Source organism: Notamacropus eugenii, chromosome 5 (genome assembly GCF_028372415.1).
Source record: "Notamacropus eugenii isolate mMacEug1 chromosome 5, mMacEug1.pri_v2, whole genome shotgun sequence".
NCBI lineage: Eukaryota > Metazoa > Chordata > Mammalia > Diprotodontia > Macropodidae > Notamacropus > Notamacropus eugenii.
The window spans coordinates 76,611,390-76,630,495 of NC_092876.1; the positions used below are offsets into that span (position 1 = coordinate 76,611,390).

A 19,106-nucleotide genomic window follows, 5' to 3' on the forward strand; every position below is an offset into this window, starting at 1 on the left:
CACCTTTCTAGGGGAACTTAAATATTTCTGCTGGTATCAGTCAGCTGACCTCCAAGTTCTTCAGCCTCCTCCTTGATCTTCTTATTTGCTAGATTTCAACTACATACTAATGGACGTTAGAGTGTATCGTCTCTCAGGATGGCCACTGTCCTTCCCCTTGCTTTTGTGAAAGTCAGTGTGGCACAGAGGCAGAGGGCTGCATGGACTGAGCCTTTAACTCTCTACTTCCCAACTACAGGCATCTGTTCTAATGCTTCTCTTTTCCACTAAATCTACATTTTGCTCATTTTTTATGACCTCAGTCCATTCCTATTCTCCTAGTTCACTGCCTCCCACTCAATAATATTTAAGAAGCATTGATTAAGCTCCTACTATGTGCCCAGGTATTGTGGACACAAAAAAAAACCCCAACAAAACAGTCCTTAACTTCTTAAGGAACTTATAGCCTGTGAAGAGAATGGTGCATATGCATAGATAAGTCAATACAAAAAATATACAAAGACATTTGGGGAGGAGGGGAGCAGGAGGGCACTGTCAATATTGGCGATAAGGAAACATACCTCTCCCTCTCTCTCCCCATCTGTCTCTCTCACTCTCTCTGTCTCTGTCTCTCCATCTATCTCACTCTATCTTCATCTCTGTCTCTCTCTCTGTGTCTTTCTCTCTGTCTCTGTCTCTGTCTCTCTCTGTCTCTGTCTCTGTCTGTCTCTGTCTCTCTCCCTCTCTCTCTCTCTCAGTCTCAGTGGCACCTGAACTGAGGGCCAGATTCTGGGAGGTGCTATCCAATCAGAGGAAGAGACCAAAGGGACAGAGGGGAGAAAAAAGGGAAGGGAATAAGCATTCATATAATGCCTATTATGCACCAGGCATTGTGCTAATCATTTTACAAATATTTGATCCTTATAACAGCCCTTCAAGGTACTGTTATTATCCTAATTTTACAGTTGAGGAAGCTGAGGTGAACAGAAGTGAAGTGACTTGCCCAGGGTCATGTAGTTAGTATCTGAGGCTGGATTTGAACTCAGGTCTTTCTGACTCCAGGCCCAGCACTCTATCCTATATACCATACCACCTGGAGGTCGTTCTAGTGTGGGAATTGTAGGACTGGAATGGGTTTCCTGGATGGAGATGTTCCTGGGGCATGTTAGAGAAAGTTCAGAGTGTAGCCTAGAGAAGAATGAGGCTCAGAGAGGAGTGTCAGCTTGGTTGGTCATCTGTGGGTGCCAGGTGTGGAACTGAAGCTCCCCAGATGTCAAATCTAGCCCCCTGACTCTGGGACAGACTGACTCACAAAAGCAGGAAAGGAAGAGGGGTCTGGAGCTAGGGGATCATAAAATTAGATTTAAAACTAGAGTGTGTCTATTTAGACCAACTCCCTCATTTTACAGAAGGGGAAATTGAGGTCCAGAGAAGTGAAGTGGATTATTGTGTCCTGTCCCTACCACTTAACTATCCACATCACCTTGGGGAAGCTATTTTTACTTTTCAGAGTCTCAGTTTCTTTATCTGTAAAATGAAGTAGTTGAACTAAATCCTCTCAGTTTCTATCCAGCTCTCAATTTTTGATCCTAAGTAAAAGCAAATCATTTGCTATCCTGGGTCTCGATTTCTTCCTTTAAAATGAGGGGGTCAGACTTAGAAAATCTTTAAGTTTACTTCCATTTCTAAATAAGACACTTTTCTATATCTAATTTCTTCATTTCCATTTATCTGGACTAGCTAACCTCCTCTCCTTGCACATCTCCCATTCACCTCCTCCTTTGACTTCCATGACTTTGTTGGTCTTTCTCTCTGTTCCCCCTGGGTCTCCTTAGACCCAGTCCATCATCCTTCTCCTGCTTTTCTTGATTTCCTTCCTTTTCTCCTTCTTTCCTTCCTTCTTTCTCTCTTTCCTTCCTTCCTTCCCTCCTTTTCCTTCCTTACTTCTTCCCTCTTCCTCCTTTCCTCCCTCTCCCTCCCTTCCTTCCTTCCTTCCTTTTCCCTCCCTCCTTCATTTCTTTCTCTTTTTCCTTCCTTCCTTCCTTCCTTCCTTCCTTCCTTCCTTCCTTCCTTCCTTCCTCCCTCCCTCCCTTCCTTCCTTCCTTCCTTCCTTCCTTCCTTCCTTCCTTCCTTCCTTCCTTCCTTCCTTCCTTCCTTCCTCCCTCCCTCCCTCCCTCCCTCCCTCCCTCCCTCCCTCCCTCCCTTCCTTCCTTCCTTCCTTCCTTCCTTCCTTCCTTCCTTCCTTCCTTCCTTCCTTCCTTCCTTCCTTCCTCTTCCCCTCCCTCTATCTTATTTGTTTGTTCATTCATATATTCATTTACTTGCATGCTTTATTCATCTGTCGATCTCTCCCCCAGTCCTTTGATTTTTATCCATGTAGAAAGCTCCCCCTGCCTCAGGAAATCCCTCTCTAGTGTTGGCCTGTGCTTTTTCAACAATTTATAGTCTTAGAGAATCATCCAGGGCACTAAATGGTTAAGTGACTTAGGATCATAGATTTACAGCTGGAAGGAACCTGAAAGACTATTTAGCCCAATGTCATTTTGCAGATAAGGGAATTGAGAATTAGCTAAGTAAAGAGACTTGCCCAGGGTCATGTACCTAGGAAGTATCACATTAGAATCCAGGGCTTGTTGACTCCAAGGCCAACTGCACTATTCCATAATGTTCAATGTCATGATAACATATCATATGGTATAATATATATAGTTACTTATTATTATACGTATATGGATGCGTTTGTAAGATTCCATCCATGTGCATGGCGCTGCACTGGCTAAAATCATCCTTGGCCTCATGTCAAAGTCTAGAGATACCCTTTCCATCCGTTTGCAGATGACTCCCAAGTCTTTCCCCTGAGCTCCAGTTCCACATCCCCACACAAGTTTGGACTCTTCTGTCTTCCTTATATTCATCCAGCTGCCCGCTTCGGCTTCATCCACTCTACCATCTCTCCTGCAGCTGCCTACCCCATCCTTACTCTATCTAAGTTTTCATTACCATCGGGGATATGTGGGCAAATGTTTAACAATCAGCTCTTGGGAGCAGGTAGGGGATGCACTGCAGGACACCCTTTTAAGTTTAATTTGCATTACCCACACTTTCTCTATCACTTTCTTAAGTCTAGACAGTCAGCAAGCCCTAGTTTGTAGAATTTGTCATTTTCAGAGGTATAAATAAATGATCTCTGGAAATTTAACAATTGGCTCCCCAGCACACCCCTGATCCACCCAACTGTACCAAGGCAGCCTCTTCCTTTCAGCCTTCCTACCACTTCCTACTATGTTACAAATGGATCCAATCATGTCATTCCTCTGTTCAAACACTTCAATGGGTCCCTATTGGCTCCAAAGTAGATTGCATGTGACATATCAGAACAAGTGCTGGACTTGGATTCAGGAGACCTCAGATTCTGCCTGTGAGAACTACCAGTGTGTGATATTGGCTAAGTCACTTCACCTTGGTTTCTTTATCCTTAAAATGGTGCTACTTTAATAACCATTTCCCTGTTTTTCCCGCCATCTCAGCCCCTGCATCTGCTTTCCTGTGTCTATGCCTTCCTTGAGCTGCTCCTTAGGCCTACAATGTCCTCTCTTTCCCTCTTGGCCTGGTAGACTCCCTTAAAAGGTGCTTCAGTGCTACCTCCTCCAGGAAGCCTCCCCTGATCTCCCCAATCAGTAAGGCTCTCTCCTTGGCCCTCACATAGGGCTCTATTTGTAATTCTCTGATGGGTTTACAGGATGGTGTGCATTACCATTGTCTGTATTTGAGTCTTATCACCTTTCCTGGGCTGTGAGCTCTAGAAAGGCCCATTTTCTCTGCAGTCCCTAACATAGGTCTCTGGGCACAGTAGGCACTCACTATGATTTTACTTGATCAATGAACTGGATCATTGACTGGGTGGGCCAAAGGGCTGCCTTGGTAGGCATCACTGCATTCTGTAGTTCTTCTTGTTATTTTTGCCTCTTGCATCCTTCTATGCCAAGATGGGGCATTCCAAACCTGCCTCCACCTTCCAGGTAACAGTAGGACCTGAAGACATTTCAGGGAAATTGTCACTGCCTTCTCAGTATCTTTGGGAATTTCCAAGAAGCAACCTTGAGCTAGGGGGTAGGGGCCTGTCCAGCCATTCACTGGCCTGTCTGCCTTCTCCTAAACTAAAAGGGAGGTGATTGGGTCTGGCTGAAAGGTTGAGATTGGGGCTCAGGTGAGGGGCTGACTGGAGTCGGGGGCAGGGTGAAGCCCTGGCAAGTGACAATGCTAGTAAGGGGCACTCTAATGTGAGCCTGGCAGGGGGAGGGGAGAAGAGGCTGTTACTGGGAAGTGAGGCCAATGCTTGGATTTCTGGGGCCAGATGAGCGTCAGAACCCAGCCAACCACACCCTCCTACAGTGGGAAACCTGAGGGTAGAGAACTCCACCCACCCCTCAGATTCTAGGATTCCAGCTTGGGTAACTCAGGCACTCAAGGCCTGACGGTTGAGCAGTTCCATAGGGGCTGAGTCACCGCAGGTCCACAGCCCTGGCTGAGGCCCTCCATAACCAGGGAAGAGGCAGGTGAGAAGCAGGATGCAGAAAGTCCTCCCAAGGCTAGATGCTACGCTCCCAACAGTTTAACCTGGACAAATGGAGAGCTCCACTTGTGGCTTAAAAGAAAAGTCAAGGGTTAGGGTTAGAATCGAGAGCAGCTCAAGTTCAGTTCAGTTCAACCAACATTTATTAAGTGCTTACTTCATGCCAGGCACAGGTGCTAAGAGAGCTGAGGATATAAATAAGAAAAAGAAAGACAGTCCCTTCCCTCAAGACACTTACACTGTTATGGGAAACACAACCCACAAAAGGAAGCTAGAAAGGGGGACGTGAAGTTTCCATGATACGGTGGAAAGGTCACTGGCTCTTGGGAGTTACAGCAGCTCCTGAATTCAGATCTCCCCTCTGACATATTCCCAGGGTGACATATTCACGTCCCAGGGGGGAAGGGAAATGAATTAACATATATTAAGCACCCACTATGTACAAGTATTGTGCTAAATGAATATTTTATAAATGTCTCATTTAATCCTTGTAATAAGTTGGTGCCATTATTATCCCCAATTTAGAGTTGAGGAAACTGAAACAGACAAAAGTTAAGTGACTTGCTCAGGATCACACAGCTAGTATGTATCTGAAGCTGGATTTGGACTCAGGCCTTCCTAAATCCAGGCCCAGCATCTATCCAGAGCATGACCTATTTCCTCAGGGTAAGTCCCTTAACTTCCCTAGACCTCAGTTTCCTCATGGGTAAAAAGAGGAAGTTGGACTAGATGGCCTCTGAGGTCACTTCTAGCTCTACATCTATGATTCTATAAAAATTTTTCATTTGAAGAAGACCTGATGCTTTGAGTGGACCACAAGCATACTATAAACCAATCTCGTGGGGAGGCTAGCAGAGAACCTGAAGTGATCTGAGGTAGCATGAATTTGTAACCTGGGATCTGAGACTGGCCTGAAAGGATCTGGGAAAACCTGGGGGCATTCTCTAATTTTTCTTAGGTGAAGGAAGGGGGAGACAGCAGTTTATATGAACAAGACTTAGGGATTTTAGAGGATTGCAAGCTCCGTATGAGTTAACATTCTGGCAGGACCATCAGAACCACTAACTGGATCTTGAGAGAGTCATAGCTTCCCAGAACAGGGATAGTTCCACTCTACACTGACCTGATCATACCACTCTGGATTATTGTGTTCAGTTCTGAGGGTTTTAGAAAAGATAGTAGTCATTTCTGTCAATCGACCAATAAACATTTATTAAGTGCCTACTATGTGCCAGGTATTGTGCTAAGTACAAGTGATAACCCCCCCCCCCCCAAAGAAGCAAAAGACAAACCCTCAAGGAACTTAGTCCAATTCTAAAGACCAAATAGCTGGAAATTGTCTAGAAGAGGGAAATCTAGAATCTAGAACTGAAAGGGGCCTCTGAGGAGGCCAGGGGGCTCAGAGATAGGGGGCTGGACCCGGAGTCAGGAAGACCTGAGTTCAAATCCAACCTCAGATACTAGCTGTATGACCCTGGGCAAGTCACTTACCCTCCTGCTTGCCTCAGTCTCTTCATCTGTAAAATGGGGATAATAATAGCACCCACCTCCTAGGGTTGTTGTGAGGACCAAATGAGATAACAGCTGTAAAACACTTAGTACAGTGCCTAGAACATAGTAGGTGCCTGATAAATGTGTGTTCTCTTCTTCTCATCTAGATCAAATCCTCCATTTTTGAAGATGAGGTCCTGGGGAATCAAGTGCTAGATGACCAATGTGACCCTTGCCCAAGGGTAAGTCGTCTAGTGGGATTATAGAGTATGGCCATGGGAGAAGGTGTAAGAAGGTTGGAAAGGCAGGAAGGAGTGAGGTGATAGAGTTTTAAATGGCAGACTAAGGATTTTATACTTTGTACATATATATAAATTTATATTTAACCCTAGGGGTAAGGAGAGTCACTGGGGCTCATTGAAAATGAAGGTGACATGGTCAGACTTTTCGCTGCAGAAAAATCACCTTAGCAGCCAACAGGAGGTTGGCTTGGGACGGGGACATAGTTCAGGCAGGGAGACCCGTAGGAAGGTTGCTGTAGTCCAGGGAAGGGGAGATAATACCTGAACAGGGTTGGACCTAAATAGAGGAAAGGTGGTATATATGGGAGATGTTGTGAAGGGAACGATACCAAGATTTGGCAGTAAATTGATTATATGCAGTGAGTGAGGCTGAGGAGTCAAAAGTGACACCAAGGTTGTGAGCCTGGCAATCTAGAGGATGGTGGTCTCCTCAACAGTAATAGAGAAGTTCAGAAGAGGGGCAGGAAAGATGATGAGTTCTAGTTTAGACATGCTGAGCTTGAGATGCTTATGGGACCTCCAGTCTGAGGGTTGGAAAATTGTGCCTGGAGCTCAGCAGAGAGAATACAGTTGGCTGGATAGAACTGGGAATCATCCCTGTAGAGATGGTCATTGCACCCAGAGGAGCTGATGAGATCATCACTTGGGATAGTATTGAGTGAAAAGAGAAAAAAGATACTCCATGCATGATATGCATGAGAAATCAGAAAAATGGACTGAGAAGATCCAGTCATACAGTCAGGAGGAGAACCAAGAGCGAGCAGTATCACAAAAACCTAGAGAGGAGAGGATGTCTGTACGAAGGCGATCCAATGGAGGACTGGTGCAGACAGGTCAAGAAGGTTTGAGATTGAGAAGACACCATTAGACTGAGCAACCAAGAAGTCGTTGGTTAATTTTTGAGAGGGCAGTTTCCGTTGAATGATGAGGTCAGAAATCAGATGGTCAGAAATCAGATTAGAAGAGAGTGAGAAGAGAGGAAGCAGAGTAGAAATGAATTTTTCAAGAAGGAAAGAAGAGATTATAGGACAGTCTCTAAGGAGATCATCAGATCCAATGAAAGCTTTTTAAGGGTAGGGAAGACACGGGCATGTCTGCAGGCAGTAGGGAAGTAGCCAGTAGGAAGGGAGAGCCTGAAGATGGGAGACAGGAGGAGGGATGAGAGTGGGGGCAATTTGCTGGAGAAGTCAGCAGGGGATGGGATTGAGAGAGTGTCTTGGCAAGGAGGACAGCTCTTTCTCTGAGACTAGAAAGGAAGAGATAATGGAGGGAGACGTTGAACTGATGTGAGAGGAGGAAGAGGGGAGGAAAGGGACCTCTTGGCAAATGACCTCAATCTTTTGATCAAGCATAAGGTCCTTGGCTGAGAGGACTCAACCATAGAAAGTAACTCTCTGACCTTTTTCATAGTCTCTAAATAGATGAGGGTTGGACAAGGTAATTTCCAAGAATCTCTCCTATTCCAAGGTGCTAGGTGTCCATGAAACTACCAGCCCTCAGCATTTTGCTCTTTTTTGCCTTCTTTATACTTAAAGATTTCTAGGGACTCCAGTTTATGCAAGTGATGCCATGACCTCCCTCATGAGTCTGCTCTGGAGGGAGGTCTGGCTGTCTCAGAGAAGCGTGTGGGTGGATCTCAGGTTAAGGTGTGAGACAAGAGGAACAGTCTTGAAATGTGTGGCAGACCTTGAAAGATGCCTTACTCAGCATTTCCCCTGTCTTTAGGCCCTGCCCTGTGCTCAGTACCAGGTTTGGAAAACTAAGGCATGAGACAACTCATTCCCATGTCCCAGATAGCTGGTGACTCAGTATCGCCATGGGAGTCAGGGCAGTGAAGAGTGTGGCATAAGTGAGTTCTCCAGACTGCACAGTCCTTAGCTGGGCACTGGGGTTCAGGTCTTGCCCTAGTCTGTGCACAGAGGAGCTGTGGTCCACAAGGATCCTCTTAGGAAGTGGGTCTGGTATTATCTCTAGCCCCTGGGAGACTGCCCTCCCCCCAAGAAGAGGCAGCAAGGTGTAATGGAAGTAGCACAAGATTTGAAATCAAAAGACCTGGGTTCAAATAGCAGCAATGAAAGAGGTAGCCAGGTGACTCAGTGGGTAGAACAGTTTGTGTAGAGTCAGGAATACCTGAGTTCAAATGCAGGCTCTGATATTTACAAACTGTGTGAACAAAGTCAAGTCACTTAAACTCCCTAAGCCTCATTTTCCCCAACCATAAAATAATAACAGCTACTTCTCAGGGTTTTTGTGAAAATCAGATGAGATAATATTTATAAAGTACTTTGCAAACTTTAAAACATTATATAATGCTTACTTGCTGTTCAGTCATTTTTCAGGTGTGTCCAACTCTTTGTGACCCCATTTAGGGTTCTCTTGGCAAAGATACTGGAGTGATTTGCCATTTCTTTCTCCAGTTTATTTTACAGATGAGGAAACTGGGGCAAACAGGGTTGAGTACTTGCCCAGTGTCACACATATACACTATTTGCTATTAATTAGAAGCGATATTAACAAGCATCTAGTTCAACTTCCTTACTTTAAAGAGGATTTGTCCAAGGCCCAGGTGGGAAAGGTGTTTTTCCTAAGGTCACACAGCTCTTACACAGGTCTCTTGACAGTCAGTCCAGGGTTCCAGAGCAACCATCAGGTTGGAGTTGGGGTGCAGCTGCGTGACTCCAAGGTTCGAGCCTCTTGTTGTAAAGACCTCAGACAGTGAGGATGCTACCAGTTCCAGTTCCATAAATTGGTTCTCCCTTTGTCAGCTATTTGTTTTGCCGTTCTCTGGCACAGAGTGGGCTTAGACCAGCCTTCCTTTCCATCTCTTTCTCATGAGCCTCCGAAGTCCAGAGCTGGGATCTCAGCTGTCACCTAAGCTAACCTCCATTTCCTAACCTCACAGGGGTCATCCAGCCTCTAAGGGACACTGGCAATCAGAGGAAGCTCCCTCCTTTCATTTCTCCCCCTTGTTTTTTATATATTAAATTTTAATTTTTTAATTAACAATTTTTCTGCCTCCTATCTTCCCTCCTTGAGAAAGACAAAGAAAGAAAGGTGAGAAGAAAGAAAGAAAAGAAAAACAGCTCCTGTAACCAGTATATGCTTACTCAGTCATAGAATGTCAGAGCAGGAAGGGAGGTTAGAGATCAATTACTTTAACTCTCTTATCTTACATATGGGGCCCCTGAAGCACAGAGAGGGGAGGGAACTTGCCCAAGGTCACATAGCTGGGACTAGATTTCTGGAGCAGAACTCAAAATTCCCAACTCCCAGATCAGGACTCTTCTTGTTGGAATCAGGGCCCTTTTCCTCTCCTTTAAAGTATCTTGGGGTTCACCTAGGCCCTGACCTTTCAGGAAGGTGCCTGGAAACCTCAGGTCTCTCTGAAACATGTGAAAACAGCAGGTAGGCTCGTTCTCTTCAACAGAACTGGAAGCTGCTAGGTGCCCTTCCCCCCACCGTACCCCAATGTTCTGACTCCTTTTGGAGAGGATGCCCTCAGTACCCTGCCATTGGTCCTACATTTTCCTAGACTTGTGTATTATCACATGGTATTCAAAAGCCTGGGATTTAGAATAAGAGTCCTAGATTTGAATCCAGGTTCTAACGCTGTCTCTATAGCCATGGTCTTCTCTTAGAATAGCCTTGGTTTCAAACTCTGTAAAATGGGTACAATAATACTTACACAATCTACATCATGGTAAACTTTATTTTATAGTAAACTGTAAAGTACTGGAGACAGGTAAGCTCTCTCAAGGGTTAGGAGCTCAGTTAGCCTTTGCTGCCTGATTCTTTCATGCTACAGTAGAAAATGAAAACAAAATGAGATTTGAACTGGGGTGTGAATGCTTGCCCTTGAACTTACTACCTGTGTGACATTGGTCCCTTACAACTCTGGGCTTCAATTTCCCCATCTGGAGTAAGGGTGGGAAAGATTGGACCCGACGACCTCTGAGATCCCTTTATGTCCCAAATCGGTGCTCTCATAATAAAGGATAAGAGACAGGTGAGACTGATGAGTCTTAGAGTTCTGTCCACCAATCAGGGAAATGTAGGCTCCAGTCCCAGCACCTCATGAAACTCACTGTATAACCTTGGGCAAGTCCTTCCCTTCTTTGGGACTTGGTTGACTGATCTGTAAAATGAGAAATGAGTAGACTGAAGGGCAGTAGGCTAGATGACATTGAATGTCCTTCTGAGCTGCGACATTCTATGCATCTATCTGAGATTTCCAATGACAGTTAAGGATTTGGAGCTCCCAGGATCTCAGCCCCACTCTAGGATCGTGGGAATTTGCCCAAGTAAACTTGGCTGTGTTGTTTTCTGATCAGGAATTGGGGCTAAACACCTTGAAGCCTAGCCTCACCCAGGTGTAGGACTTAATGAGTTAATGGGAAACTGGTGCTTGGAGATCATCAGATGAAAGAATCATCACTGTAATTATTCTCTAGTCAAGCTGCCTGCCCAGCTATGTATGAGTGTGTGAGAGCTAGTCCAGGTCAGGAGGGAGCCAATTATCAGCCTATCACACCCCTCCCTTGGTAGGAGTGCAGGAGGGTGACTGGTTTGGCCCTGCTGTGGCATTGGGCACTGCCCTCAGGGCTGTGGGCACTTGGGTTCTCACGGTTGCTCACCAGACCCATGGCATTCCCAGGATAGAACAACAAGCTTTTGCTATAGGGTTATAATTATGGTCGTCGCTCCTCATCTTAGGAATGACCCAGGCAGCTTCCTTCCTTCCCAAGGAAACCTCCAGGCCCCAGGAATCCTCTGATACTGCCCTTTACCCCGATGCCAAATATTGCCCTAGGATCAACTTTGAGCTTACAAGAAGCATAGCAGAAGTGAACTTGGCCCCAAGATGATGACACAAAGATTGGAGACTCAACTGGTTTTAGAAAAAAGATATGTCTAATGTCCCAACTGTAAAACTTTTCCTGATACTAATGCTAATTCCAAACTCTAAAACTAACCTTGCCTCTAACTTGAACCATGACTATGTTTTAAGGGAAAGAACACCAGACTCAGAAAACACTTCAAGTGTGACCTTGAGCAAAACTCTCCACTTCTCTGGGCCTCAGTCTATTCTTCTGTAAAATGGGTGGAGTAGATTACATGGCGTTCAAGGTCCCTTCCAGCTCTGATTTTCAGTTATCCTCACTTTATGCTTCTTTCAGATAAGCTTGAAAAAACCATCTTTATCTGATGCCTTCCTTGTCTTACTTCAAGCTTTACAGCAGAAAGTAGGAAAATATAGGAAGTCCATGGTCTTTTGTGTGCCCTCATCCTTCTGGATATCACTGAAATATTTGGCACCATTGCCCACTCCTTTCTCCAGAATATTTTCCTGGCCATAAGAAGTAGTGTAAGGAGCAAGTAGGTGACACAGTGGATAGAGCACTGGCCCTGGAGTCAGAAGGACCTGAGTTCAAATCCGACTCCAGACACTTGACACTTACTAACTGTGTGACCCTGAGCAAGTCACTCAACTCTGACTATCTAGGGAAAAAAAAAGCACTATACTCTCCTGGTTCTCCTCCACCTCTGTAACCATTCCTCCTCTGCCTTTTTTTCACAGATTCTTCATTCTTCTCCTAGCTGTTCATGTTTATTTTCCCTCAGCATCTGTCCCAAGCCCTCTCCTCTTCTTTGGCAATCTCATTCATTCTCAAGGTTTCAACTACCACCCGCCTCTTTGGAGATGCTTCCTGAATCTTCAGTCCTTATCTCTCTTCTGAGCATCAGACCTACTTATCCTTGTCTACAGGATGTCTCTATGACAATAAGAGAGGCAATCTGGCATAGCGAGAAGATAGATGGAATTTTGGACCCATGTTGTCTGGTCTAGAGAGCTGACCTTGGAGCCCAGAATACAGAAGTACAAGTCTGGCCGCTGGTACACAATGTTTGGATGATTCCCTCTGGGGAATTCCCTAAGACCGTCAGTTGCTGAGAAGACCTTCAATTGCAATGCCAAGCTGCACTGATAGAGTGATTTTCCTCATCCTGGAGTTCCCTAAATTATTCATTCCTTTGGTTTTATTTTATAATTTCTTGATTTTTCATAAAGTCATTAGCTTCCATCTGCTCCATTCTAATCTTTAAGGAATTATTTTCTTCAGTGAGCTTTTGGACCTCCTTTTCCATCTGGTTAATTCTGCTTTTTAGGGCATTCTTGTCCTTGTTGGCTTTTGGGATCTCTTTTGCCATTTGGGTTAGTCTATTTTTTAAAGTGTTCTCTCCTTCAGCATTTTTTTGGGTCTTCTTTAGCAAGCAGTTGACTTCATTTTTCATGAATTTCTTGCATCATTCTCATTTCTCTTCCCATTTTTGCTCTACTTCTCTTACTTGATTTTCAGAATCCTTTTTGAGCTCTTTCATGGTCTGAAATCAATTCATATTTTCCTTGGAGGCTTTGGATGGAGGCACTTTGACTTTGTTTTCTTCTGTTTGCACGCTTTGGTCTTCCCTGTTACCGAAGTAAGATTCTATAGTCTGATTCTTTTTGTTTTTTGCTCATTTCCTCAGCCATTTACTTGACTTTTGAGCTCTTTGTCAAGGTAATTCTCTGCTTCCAGTGGGGGTGGGGGGTGTACTGTCAGCTGCTCAATCCCCCCACAATCTGTGGGCCTAAAGCTCCAGAAACAGTGGCTGCAGCTGCCCCTGCTGCTATGGCTGCAGCAGGTTCCTCTGCCCCCTCTTCCCCCTAGCCACTCTGGGGCTGGGGACGGATCACTCCACTTTCCTGCACTGGTCCCACAGGCTTTTCCCACTGACCTTCCACTTTATCTGCAGCCTTTTAGGGTCATGAAGTCTGGAAACCACCACAGATGTGAGACATTCAGTCTCCCCAAGGCCAGCTCAGGTCCTGTTTGTGCTGGCATGGCCCACGTTGTACCATGCCCTGCCTCCTGCGTGGCGTGATAAACACTTCCCAGCAACCTTCCAGTCTGTGTTAGACTGGAGATTTGCTTCACTCCATCATTCTGTGGGTTCTGCAGCTCCAGAATTTGTTTAGAGCCATTTTTTTTTTTTTACAGGTATTTGGCTGGGCTTGGCAGGAGCACTCTAGAAAGTCTGTGCTGTTACTCCAACATCTTGGCTCCACCCCCACTGGAGTTCCCTAAATTAAATGAAATCACAGGTCTATCCCTGTTCCTTCCACGGTAGCCTATCAGCGCCTCAAATTCAATATGTTTCTAACTGAGTTTAAATGGTTCCCTATTCTCTTCTGAGACACATTCAAACTGTTTGGCATCTGTTTGGCATTCAAGGCCCTCTGAAATTTCGTGCTACCCTCCCCTTTCTAGCCTTATCTCAAATTACTCCCTTCTACACACTATACCCAGCCAAACTGGACTAATCTCTGCACTGTGAACACATCCTGTGCTCTCCCACCTCTGTGCTTTTGATTAGACTGTATCACCCACCCAACCCTTCTTTGCCTGTGAAAGATCATTGGATCCCAGATTTAGAGTTTAGAAGTTACTTAGTCCAACCTCTTTATTTTACAGCTAGAGGACTAAAGAGAGAGGAAAGTCACATAGTTAGCAAGTGACAGGGCCAGAATTCCAATCCATATCTTCTGACTCCACATCTAGTAACTTAACAGCTCCTGAATTTGTCCAACTCCCATTTAGATGTCACCTCTTCTGGGAAACCTTCCCTATTCAATCCCCGCTGTCAGTAAAGTATCCAGTGTGGAGTCAGGAAGATCTGAGTTCAAATCTGACCTCATGACCCTAGGCAAGTCACTTGTCTGCTGTTTGCCTCAGTTTCCTCATCTGTAAAGTGGGGATGATAACAGCATTTATCTCCCAGGGTGGTTGTGAGAGTCAAATGACATAATACTTGTAAAGTGTTTAGCACAGTGCCTGGCACATAGTAAGTGTTACGCAAATGTTAACTATTATTATTATAATTATTAATTCAACAAGCATTTACTAAGCATCCAGTATATGCAAAACTTTATCATAGGTACTGGAATGTAAAGACAAAATTTAAAATAAAAACAGTCCCTGGCCTCATAAAGCTTACATTTTACTGTAGATGGGGATACTTTTTAAAGTAAATACCAGATCATTTGAGAAGGAAAAGATCACTAACAGCGGGGATCCCACAAAAGCCTTCCTGGCCTGGGCTGGGGTGACATACAGTCTCAGAACGATGCCACTTCTGTCCTCCCAGAGCTCACATCCTCGTAGGGGGAAAAGACACATATACACACATAGCCAGGCCATCAGGATAGAAAGGCTGGATGACAGTTACAAAGTGTTTTGGGGGGCTTAGGGGAGAGAGAGACACACACACAGTGAGAGACAGAGACACAGAGACAGAAACAGAGAGAGATAAAGAGAGAAACACAAAGAGACAGAGAGGAGGGGGAGAATGAGAGAGAGAGAGAGAGAGAGAGAGAGAGAGAGAGAGAGAGAGAGAGAGAGAGAGAGAGAGAGGTGGATGGGGGGGAGGGAGAGAGAAGAGAGAGTGTTTATATCTATTCAGGGAAAGGGGAGGAATCAGAGGATTCTTGGAAGATGTGGCTTTTTAACTGGCCCTTGAAAGATGAGTAGGATTTTGACAGGCAAAGGTGGCAGAGGGAGGCAGTGTGGCACAATGGAAGGTGCACCGATTCTGGGGTCAGAGAAACTTAGATTCAAATTCTGCCTCTGATCCATAGTACCTGTATGACCTTGAGAAAGTAGTTTAATCTTCCTGGGTCTTAGTTTCCTCATTTGTAAAATGAGGGGTTTGGATTGGATGACCTCCGAGCCTCCTTCTAGCTCTCTGCTTCCCTGAACCTACCCCTTGTGCCTTCTAGGTACTAGGTACTGATGACTTTATGAGACAAGGTATGGAGTCAGGAAAGTTCCAAATAATTGGGGGATATTAATTTGTTCTGTTATCTAGAGGATGACAGGCAATAGGGAGATCAGTCAATTAATAAGCAAACATTTATTAAGAGCCTACTATGTGCTCTATGAGCAAAGCAGAATTGCAGTAGTTCAAAAGCAATGTGAGATGCAAAATTTAGAGACATCACCCCAAATGTTCATATGGACTATTTGTGCCCAACCTGCAGTAGAGACATTGGAGCTCGTATTGGTCTGATCAGTCATAGTGGGACACACTTGACCCCAACATTCTCATTTGGGTCCTCTTCAAGAATGAAGGACAGCAACCAGTAAGTGCCTACTATGTGCCAGGTTCTGTGCTAAGTACTAAGGATACGAGTGGAACAATCCTTTCCTTCAGGGAGTTGGTTCTAACACAGGAGATCAGCCTAGAAGGCTTGGTAGGGGCCAACAGAATTAAGGTCATTGAAAACCATTGTGAGGCAGATAGATTTCCTTCTCCAGGCCAGTGTTTTCCAGATTGTCTCATGGAACCCTTGTGTCCTATGTAATGTCACTAGGAGTTCAATGTGAAAGTCTCAGTGCAAGGAATATTTTTCCTTAAAAAATATCAAATAGAAAAAATCAACTTGTATGTGACAATTTCTTTCCATACTGAAATAGGTTTGATTTCATGGGATCATAGGATGCTCATGTTTTAGGGCTAGAAGAGACCTTAAAGACCATCAAGTCCAATCCCTTTGTTTTTTCCCCTCATGAGGAAACTGAGGCCAAAGAGGTTTCCCACCAAGATCGAACATCTACTAAATATCTAAGAGTAAATCCTATCCAGATTTACTCTCATTTTGGAATGTCATATCAACTGGATATCCTATACCCCCAGACACCATCCCCTGATAATTTCAATCCAATTCACCCTTTTGTGATAGCAGATAGTATACCAAAGCTAGAGGTACAAAGAGAAAACACAGATCCTGCTCTCCCTGAGCTTACAAATTCATAAAGGGTGGAGGAAGGAGGGAGAAAAAGCACAAGGATAATTATGATATAAGGGAGAACTGGATTCTTTGATGAAATCCCACACTTTCTGTGAATCTATCTTTTGTTTCTCTTCAACCTTGGAATGTCCTCCTTCCTCCTTCTCCTCCTGCTGGATTCCTCTCCATCCTTTTAAGTCCAGTTCAAATGCTACCTCCTCCAGAGTGCCTTCTTTGAGCTCCCCCTGTCAGCATTAACCTTATCTTCAGACCTCATTTAACACTCTCATTCTGATTCCTATTTCACATAATATCACAGCTGCAAGGGGCTTGAGAGAGCTTTGAGTCTAACCCTCTCATTTTTGCAAATCATGGAAATTGACACCCCAGAGGTGTCAAGTAACTTGCCTGATATCACACAAGAGTGGCACAGTTGAGATCTTGCTTCCACATGCAGTACAACCTGGTTCCTTCCATTATTTCTGCCTCTTTCAATTCCCAACCCCCACTACCAACAAGATTTTATGCATCCCTTACCATATCCGATCCTGTCCTCCACCTCTTTCTGCTGTTAGTTTCTTTTTCCATTCCCTTTCTTCCATCTCTCCTCTCTACCTATCTTAAGCCTACCATAGGTACCCTAAATATGTACTTACTCCCCTGATACTCAAGGATGAAAAAGCTGGTGGTCCCTGAAACAGTTAACCTGGTAGGACTGAGAGAAAGCTGTCTTGTTTCCTTGAACAAATACAGGATGGTCCTAGAATGTCTCAATATGTATCACTATGTATGATTATTATCCTTCACTAAGTTTATGTCTTAACCCCTTATATGACTATGAGCTCCTTGGAGATAGGACTTTGGCCGATCATTACCATCTCTTCCTGCGCTGAGTCCTGTACTCTGCTCATATGGTCAATAAATCCGGGAAGTGTGATTTTTTTTTTTGGTGGGAAAACTCCTCCCACCAAAGCAGGTACAATTTTTCATAATATAGTAGTTAAGTCTTAAAAGAGCTGCCTGAGGTTAACTGACTGAGGTATTTGAAACCAGGTCTTCCAGACTCCAAATCCAATCACACTATCCATTGTACCATGCTGCCTCCCATTTTGCCCAAGATAGGTGAATAAAAATTGGTTGAATTATTGAACTGAATCTTTATATCCCCTCTTTAGCCCTAATTGATAGTGCTTTAAGGTCTGCCAAAGACATCATCTCATTTGATATAGCAGGTGTTCAGTATATGCCCATTAAGTGAATGAATCACCATTTTGGAGATGATAAAACTGAGGCTAAGTCCAGAGTAGAGCTGGGCCTAGAACTCAGGGCTCCTAACTCTGATTCTAGAGCTGCTCTAAGAGAGCAGGGGCACAAATCCAGAAATCCAGCTAACCCAGGTCACTGCTACTGAATGGAGATGACCCCAGACTAGGAAGGTAGGCATTAGCTAATCTCCAGAGGAAAGGTCTTCTCAATCCAGAGAAAGAGCAAGGTTCATTGAGGAGGAATAAAGGAAGAAAATGAGAGTAAATTGAGTTACTTCCAGGGTCCAAGACAGAAAAATTATTTGATACACTGATTTGATGAATGACCTTAGATAAGTCTTTAACCTTCTCTGGACTTCATTTGTAAAAACAGGGGAGGGGAGCAAACCAGCCAGTCACTAAAGTTTCTTCCAGACCTGGAAACTGACAAAAGACATCGGTATTAGACCTGATGCCAACTGAAAGGTAGCAGAGTCAGAGAGGGGGAGTGCTGGAAGTGATTTTCAAGATCATGGAACCCAATCTTGCCATTTTACAGATGGGAAAACTGAGATCCTGAGAGGAGGAAGGACTAGCCCAGGGTCATACAGCCAGGACCTGTCAGGACCATACAGCAGATCATGTGTCTGAATCCCAGTTCCAGCCTTCAGTCTACCACATGGGCTTCCTTCCCTCAAGGTCAGACCTAGCCTTTCAGTCAATGACAGAAACAGAGTTTGGGGGGCAGATCACTGGGCTGCTCTATATAGTTTCATCAGAATCACATGGAAATTTTCATGCAGAAGAGGTTCTTAATTTTTTTTTTTTGGAGTCTGTCCCCATTAGCAGTCTGGAGAAGTCTATGGTTCCCTGCTTGTAGTAATGTTTTTAAATGCATATGACAAAATATGTGCAATTATAAAGAAAATAATTATATTGAAAGACGGTTATCAAAATATTTGTTAAAAATTGAGTTCCTGGACCCTGTTCATGAACCTCTGATAAAGAATGAGTTGGCTGACTGTCTAACTAAGACATAGCATGGTGTAGTGGACAGAGCGCTAGACATGAAGTCATGAAAAGTTGGGCTCTAGTGTGATCCTGTGTGATCCTGAACAAGTCACTTAACTTCTCTGAGCCTCAGTTTCCTCATCTGTAAAATGAGTACAATAACAATCCACTCACAGCGTTGCAGGGCATTTGCCCTCCAGAGAAGAGTTCTTGTTGACATAGCTGAGGAAATCTGAGTATAGAACAAGGCAGGGTGCTGAAAGCTTCGTCTCTGAAAGTCTTTAGTTCTAGGACAGACCCCTTGTTCCCTTGCAGTCATTTTGGGGTCATAATTGTCCAGAGGGGTGAGGGTAGCCTGGGACTATAGGATTCAGAACTGGGTGGGACCTTAGAAACCATCTAGTGCAACTCCCATTTTACTGATACGGGAAACTGAGGCCCAGAGAGGGGCTTAACTTGCACAAGGTCACTCATCCCATTTTCAAGAACACTTCCTCACGCCTGTAGCTCTGTCAAGATCGCGTGAAGCCAACCCACAAGGGAGAACTGAGGGCGGAACTCAGGCCGGGGGGCGGACCCTTTCTCCCCGTAGGTCGGCCTAGCCCAGGCTGAGAGTCCAATGAGCCTGTGGATGGGCGGGGCGACCCCGCCTCTCTCTATAAGAAGGTTGTCGCTGG

General features: G+C 44.6%; 1 long non-coding RNA gene across 2 annotated transcripts in view; it reads left to right on the forward strand.

Annotated features, from left to right (window-relative positions):
• The window catches only part of LOC140508613 (uncharacterized), a 74,775-nt gene extending 68,402 nt beyond the window's left edge, over positions 1 to 6,373 (forward strand). For both annotated transcript variants that reach the window (XR_011968479.1, XR_011968478.1), the window contains exon 3: positions 6,211 to 6,373. This is a non-coding gene — a long non-coding RNA (uncharacterized lncRNA). The remainder of the gene's footprint in view (positions 1 to 6,210) is intronic.
• Positions 6,374 to 19,106: the final 12,733 nt, after the last annotated feature.